We start from the raw sequence: 8064 nt of genomic DNA, 5'->3' as shown, positions 1-8064 counted from the left end.
CTCCTTAGACCTCCCGACTCTAACCCCTACCCAAAAAGATGCCCTCTCAAAACCATTTACACTCCCAGAGCTGACCACAGCATTAAGATCTTCCCCAAAAGGCAAAAGCCCTGGACCTGATGGTCTCACTACTTCTTATTACATGGCATTCCAAAATTCGCTGCTCCCCCACTACCTCCCGGCCTGTAACCTCGCCCTACAAAACATACCACTGTCTTCTGAAATGACTAATGCCCTAATTACGATAATCCCAAAAGAAGGGAAGGACCCTTTATCTTGTGCAAACTACCGTCCCATATCCCTTTTGAACATTGATCTGAAGCTACTAGCGAAAATGTTGACTACCAGACTACAATCCCTTCTCCCAACTTTGATCTATCCGGATCAAGTGGGATTCGTACGAGGCCGAGAGGGAAAGGACAACACTACCAAAGTTCTTGATGCCTTATACTATGCCTCTCATAAAAAGAAGCCACTTGTACTTCTCGGCACTGATGCCGAAAAGGCATTCGACCGCATAGACTGGTCCTTCATCAAACATACCCTACAGAAATTCAATCTCCCCGACCCCTTTATCCATGCTATTTTTGCAATGTACAATAACTCTTCTGCCGCAGTATCAGTTAACAACCTCATTTGACCACGCTTTTCCATAAAAAATGGTACCCGTCAGGGATGCCCTCTCTCCCCCCTTATATTTGTCCTTGCGATGGAAACCTTGATGCAAGCCCTCAGACAAGATAAATAAATCATGTGTCTGAGAATAGGGGCATCAGAGTTGAAATTAGCTGCCTTTGCTGATGACCTTCTGATACTTACCACTAATCCCTCCACATTCATGCCCTTAATAACGACACTCTTAGCGAAATTTGGCTCTTTATCCAACTTCAAAGTTAACCCACATAAATCACAAATTCTCCACACTGGCCTTTCTCCCACTACGCTCTCAGCTCTCAAAACCAACTCCCCTTTAAATTACTTAGGTATTAAACTAACCTCTCACCTTCCCGACCTATTTTGCCTCAATTACACATCCCTTCTAACCGCCATCGCTGCTCAGTTGGACTCACTGGATCACCAATATCTGTCCTGGTTCGGGAGAAAGAACTTGGTCATGTCTTTGGTGATTCCTAGACTCACCTACCTAATGCAAGTTCTCCCAATAGCAATTCCTAGGTCATACTTCCGCTCCTTAAACAATCATATTCGGAAATTTATCTGGCAGGGAAGGAGGCCTAGGATCTCCTTTTCAACCCTAACTAAACCTAAACATCTAGGTGGAATAGGCCTCCCAGACCCTGAAAAATACATGAAAGCTATACACTTATGTAGAGTTGTGGATTGGCTTAGACCCTCTCAGCAAAAACAATGGCTAGCTTTGGAAAATGTATACTTTCCCTCCACCCTTAGGGCCTTGTTGCTGGCGGATAGACCACTTCCCTCCCGAGCTTCTATACCTAATCCGCTGGTTCGTACAACTATCAAGGTGTGGGAGTGGTTCTCCGCTATCGGGCCCTAACCTTACCTTCTCCTCTCCTACAAATTAGGGATATAATCTCTCTTTCACCACGTGAGCTGAGAGACTCTTCCCACATTTGAGATCAGATCCTCTAACAAGACAGTACTAGATCTACTGGATAAAGATGGTGTAATGACCTGATCCGTAGCTTCTTCTCCTCAGCTGTTACTTGTCCAGCACTTCTAACCTCCTTATATTCCCCTCTCTCACTTCTCTGGTTGCCAGATATAGAGCTTCCTGCCTGGACTTCTATACTGACCCACTGGAGCTGTTTAGCTGTGTTCCCTGGTTGTTGTTCCAGAACGTTACCCTCCGGATCCCTGTTGGGCCTTTGTGGTCTGCTGTTGTCGCCCACCTGGGATTATATGTTTGTCTGTATTGTCTGTCCTCTCCTTGGTGTTACACCGGGCTCCGCCGCTCACCACAGTATTTATAAACATTAATCCTTATCCTGTTAATACGTTTAACTAACGCTGCGCTCTCCCCTGTTCCCCTGTATCCCCTGTATCCGTACAGCACTTACGAACAAGCTTCCATAGCAGGCAGAGCGGACGGCAGCAGTAACGTCACTCAGTGACGTCGCGCGCCTGCTCCTCCCACTTTATGAATGAAGCAGGCGGAGCAGGCACGCAATGTCAGTGAGTGACTTTACTGCTGCCGTCCGCTCTGCCTGCTATGGAAGCTTGTTCGTAAGTGCTGTACTGATACAGGGGGGAGCGCAGCTTTAGTTAAACTTATTAACAGGATAAGGATTAATGTTTATAAATACTGCGGTGAGCAGAGGGCTGGTGTATTGTGGGACACTGTTATGAGGGGGATCTGTGGATGACATATAGCAGTGTCATCCATAGATCCCCCCCATAACAGTGCCATCCACAGATCCCCCCCCATAACAATGCCATCCACAGATCCCCCACCCCATAACAATGCCATCCACAGATCCCCCACCCCATAGCAGTACCATCCACAGATGCCCCATAACAGTGCCATCCACAGATCCTCCATAAACAGTGCCATCCACAGATCCTCCATAAACAGTGCCATCCACAGATCCCCCATAACAGTGCCATCCACAGATCCCCCATAACAGTGCCATTCACAGATCCCCCACATGACAGTGCGTCATCCACAGATCCCCCATAATAGTGTCATGCACAGACCACCATTAATTCAAAAAACCCCAAAAGCACACCTTTTGGTTAAAAATATATTTTTTCCTATTTTCCTCCTCAAAAACCTAGGTGCATCTTATAGGCTGGTGCGTCTTATAGGGCGAAAAATACGGTAAGTTGTTTAGGTTTAGCCTAAATCGAGTCGCACACTTAGGCCCCCTTCACACGGGCGTCGCGGGTGAGAGCCGGATGCGCTCAGGGTGCATTGCGGGAAACCCGCGCGAGTAGGCACGCAATTGCAGTCAGTTTTGTTTGCGATTGCGTTCTGATGTTCAGTTTGCAGTTTAGAATGCTTACTAAAATGTCGATTGAGGGGTTAAAAAAATATATAAATTAACTCACCTTATCCACTTGATCGCGCAGCCGGCATCGTCTTCTTTCTTCTTCTGTCAGGACCTGCAAAAGGACCATGGATGACGTAATCGCCCTCATCACGTGATGAGCGTGGTGACGTCAGCACAGGTCCTGCTAAATGAAGATAGAATCTTTTATCTTCATTTAGCAGGACCTGCGCTGACTTCACCGCGCTTACCACGTGGTGAGCGCGATTACGTCATCAAAGCTCCTTTTGCAGGTCCTGAAAGAAGAAGAAAGAAGATGGTGCTGGCTGCGCGATCAAGTGCATCAGGTGAGTTAATTATATATTTTTTTTTAACCCCTTTTTTGACATTTTAGTAAGCATTCTGTATTAAGAATGCTATTATTTTCCCTTATAACCATGTTATAAGGGAAAATAATAAAATCTACAGAACACCTAACCCAAAACCGAACTTCAGTGAAGAAGTCCGGGTTCGGGTCTGGGTACCACATTCAGTTTTTTATCAGGCGCGTTCAAAATGCATTGCACCCGCGTGATAAAAACTGAACAGAGCAACGCATTCACAGTCAAAACTGATTGAAATTGCGTGCACACTCACGCTGGTTTCCCGCAATGCACACGTGACTAGTGTTGAGCAAACTTCTGTTTTAAGTTCGGAGTCTAAAGTTTGGCTTCCAGTTAGCGGAGAATCCCGATATGGATTCCGAATTCCGTTGTGGTCCGTGGTAGCGGAATCACTAATCGGCCATTATTGATTCCGCTACCACGGACCACAACGGAATTCGGAATCCATATCGGGATTCTCCGCTAACCGGAAGCCGAACTTTAGACGCCGAACTTAAAACAGAAGTTCGCTCAACACTACACGTGATGCATCCGGAGCAAATCTGGGACGCCCGTGTGAAAGAGACCTAAAGCAAACCCTCTTGTTATGAAAATGTAGTGCAAGCTGCTTTTCCTTTGAATCTCTGCTCCTTCTATGCTTAGGAGTCCAGTTGGTGGCTATATTTAGTGACTGACCACTCTCTGTATGCACACTTACACAAGGAAGGCTATATCAGGACTGTCCACTGATCTCTTAAGCATAAAGGTATACTAAATCTTTTCCCACAGAACTAAATATCTTCCTGCTTAGTTCCTCCTGCTCTATAACATGATACCAGTAGATTGGACTGTATTTTCATGGTGACAGGTTTGTCTTAAAGGGTTTCTACCACTTCGTTTTCACATAATTAGCTTTCAGACACTAGCGATCCGCTAGTGTCTGCTCTACCGAACCATCCTAATATAATTGCTTTTGGGGCAGCCGTTTCGCTAAAAAAAGAACTTATATTGATATGCTCCAGCCCGCCCATCTCCTCCGGAATGCGATCCTCCCTGTGAGCGTATGTATTCAGCGCATGCGCAGTGAATGTCTGACCGCTTCCCTGCACAGACATCTCCACTGCGCCTGTTCCTCGGAGCACTATGATGTCACCGGCGCAGGCGCAGTGGAGATATCTGAGCAGGGAAGCGGTCAGACATTCACTGCGCATGCGCCGAATACATACGCTCACAGGGAGGATCGCATTCCGGAGGAGATGGGCGGGCTGGAGGGACGCGCTGGGCGGCGGCAGTTTGTGAAGGTAGACCGAGCCTCTAGGTGCTAATGACGCCCCCATAGCACCTAGAGGCTCATTAGCATATCAATATAAGTTCTTTTTTTAGCGAAACGGCTGCCCCAAAAGCAATTATATTAGGATGGTTCGGTAGAGCAGACACTAGCGGATCGCTAGTATCTGAAAGCTAATTATGTGAAAACGAAGTGGTAGAAACCCTTTAAGGCCAGGACTCCACTCTGATTTTACAGTATGCACTGCCATTACACGTTGTCAGATTTTTGCTGCTGTTAGAGCTCACTTCAGACTATTCGTCAATCAAGGATCATAAACTATAGCAATTTTTCTATTGTAATGCAGACATAGTGACGTGTGGCATGGCAGCAGGTCTTAGAAGTTACGCAACTAAAACCATTTGGCCAGATGTGTCTTCACCACTTCATGGACAAACATTACATGCGAAATTGCAATGTGACATCATGATTTCCATGTCCCCGTGTAGCACCGGCTGTAATAACACATGTTGTGCACCAGCAGACCTCACCTGATTGTGCATATCATGTGCCATTACATTGACAAGTCTTTGGATAAATTCATATGTAGCAGATTTGTTGCAGAAATTTCATATGTGAAGGGGGTTGTTTCTGCAGCAGGTGCAGGGATTTCTGCAAACCCCATTCAGGTGAATAGGATAGTCACAGAAATTTCTACAATAAATCTGCCACATGTGAATATAACCTTTTTGATCACAACTTTAATCTAAACATGTCTATAACTGAATATTTCAGATTGTTAAAGATTACACACTTTTCTGTTCTCCACCCAAGGCATATATAGATGACAGCAGCATAGTGGCATTCTAGTTTCTACACTGAATATTCTAGCATTGTCACTTAGATTATAGGAATTATAAGTCGCTTCCTGTGTTAGTGCTGTAGTTTCTACTCTGCCATACTTTTAGGCTCCATTCACACGTCCGCAAATGGGTCCGCATCAGTTCCGCAATTTTGCGGAATGGGCCCATACCATTCATTCTCTATGGGGACGGAATGGATGAGGAAAGCACACTATGTGCTCTCCGCATCCGCATTTCCGGAGCGCGCCCCCGATCTTCCGGTCCGCAGCTCCGGAAAAAAATAGAACTTGTCCTATTCTTGTCTGCAATTGCAGACAAGAATAGGCATTTCTATGGGGGTGCTGGCCGGGTTTATTGCAGATCCGCAATACACTACAGACGTGTGAATAAACCCTTAGGGTAGGAACAGGCAACTTTCGGCCAGGAAGTGCTGCAAATGTCTGATACACATAAAAACCCTTGTGCTAGACATCCAAGGGAACCACAGTAAGGTGACCTGCTCCTTTTTAAAAGAGGACACCATGGACATCCACTGCAGGAAGTTTCTCATGCAACAGCCATCTGGTCTCCATAGAGGACAATGACAACCTGGAAGCAAGTTTTTGCTGGTCACTGGTTGTCTGAACTTGCTCTAAAGTATGGTGAAAAAAATGTCAAGTTTACAAGGAACGTGTTGTGATCTAGTATGAAAAGATTAGCAACTTTGCCTCTAATGCCACCAAATGTAAGGTAGATATCCTATGAGTCGATCGGCAAGGTAAACTGGCTTTGAGACATGACTTGGATAATATTTAAGCCAGCACTGCACCTGCAGACAGCTGTTTTGGGGTGATTGTCCCTCATCAGCGCAGAGCAGAGAGTACTAACTAAACTGTCTGAGAGGCCTAGATCAGGATTTGAGGGATACTATGTCTCTTTATGGAGAGCACCTAAGCGGTGTGAAGAGTCTTATAGGCTACATTACCTCTCGTGGCATTAGAGGCAGAGCTTGCTAAGAGCCTCTTTGCATACCCTCTTCCCAGAATTCCAGAGGAGTGTTGCCTGGCCTATAAGACTCCTCACTCCGATTAGGCACTCTACATAAGGAGATATAGTATCCCCCAAATTGTGATCTAGTATCGAACACTGACTATTAATTTAACCTTTAGTAATGCCCTGCATGTGATACTGTTGTTTTCAGAAGAAATATGAAATGTAAAGTTCTTGTCCCCACTTATAAATTGGTAATTTGACTCCTAAGATATCTGCCCACAGAGCACTACATGGATACTTACAGACATTTAACTTTGTAAACGATTTTACTGTTTATAATTACATTCAAAATCCCAACTGCATTATAGGAGCTTAGGTAAGCTGTTGGAGATGTGTCCGTTAAGAACATTTATAGGCTGTTTTCAATAACAAGCAGAATAGTGAGTGCAGTATTAGTGCAAGATAAATAATGTATTTACAAAATTATAGATTTAATTTGAAAAATAGTGTCCTAGGGTGAGCATATGCCCTAATCTTAAAGGGTTTTTCCATGTCAAATATTAATGCCGCTGTACAGTTGTGTTCAAAATTATTCAACCCCCACTGAAATTGAGTGTTTTGGCCAGTTTGACATTGATTTTGATCATTTCAGTCATCTTGTTTACAATTAAATCAAAGAGGCACTTGTAAGTCAGACAAATATAACATAACATTTATAATGAAATAACCACAAATGTCTTTTCTGTGCTCACATCATTATCAGTTTTATTCATCCCCCAAGTGACATTCAATCTTAGTACTTAGTACAAGATCCTTTTCCAGTTATAACAGCTTTTAAACGTGAAGCATAGCTTGACATAAGTGTCTTGCAGCGATCTACGGGTATCTTCGCCCATTCTTCATGGGCAAAAGCCTCCAGTTCAGTCCCATTCTTAGGCTTGTGTGCTGCAACTGCTTTCTTTAAGTCCCACCAGAGGTTCTCAATCGGATTTAAGTCTGGTGACTGCGATGGTCACTTCAAAATGTTCCAGCCTTTAATCTGCAACCATGCTCTAGTGGACTTGGAGGTATGCTTGGGATCATTGTCCTGTTGAAAGGTCCAACGTCTCCCAAGCCTCAGGTTTGTGACGGACTGCATCACATTTTCATCCAATATCTCCTGGTACTGAAGAGAATTCATGGTACCTTGCACACGCTGAAGCTTCCCTGTACCTGTAGAAGCAAAACAGCCCCAAAGCATGATTGACCCCCCGCCATGCTTCACAGTAGGCAAGGTGTTCCTTTCTTCATAGGCCTTGTTCTTCCTCCTCCAAACATAGCGTTGATCCATGGGCCCAAACAGTTCTAATTTTGTTTCATCAGTCCACAGAACACTATCCCAAAACCTTTGTGGTTTGTCCACATGACTTTTGGCATACTGCAGTCGACTCTTCTTATTCTTTGGAGACAGCAAGGGGGTGCGCCTGGGAGTTCTGGCATGGAGGCCTTCATTACGCAGTGTGCGCCTTATTGTCTGAGCTGAAACTTCAGTACCCACATCTGACAAATCTCAGTTCCTCAGCAGTCACACAGGGACTTTTCTCCACTTTGCGCTTCAGGTAGCGCACAGCAGTCGAAGTCAGCATCTT

This window comes from Bufo bufo, chromosome 1 (assembly GCF_905171765.1).
Source record: "Bufo bufo chromosome 1, aBufBuf1.1, whole genome shotgun sequence".
Classification (NCBI taxonomy): domain Eukaryota; kingdom Metazoa; phylum Chordata; class Amphibia; order Anura; family Bufonidae; genus Bufo; species Bufo bufo.
The sequence above is the reverse complement of the archived record's forward strand: the minus strand, read 5'-3'. Positions refer to the sequence as shown.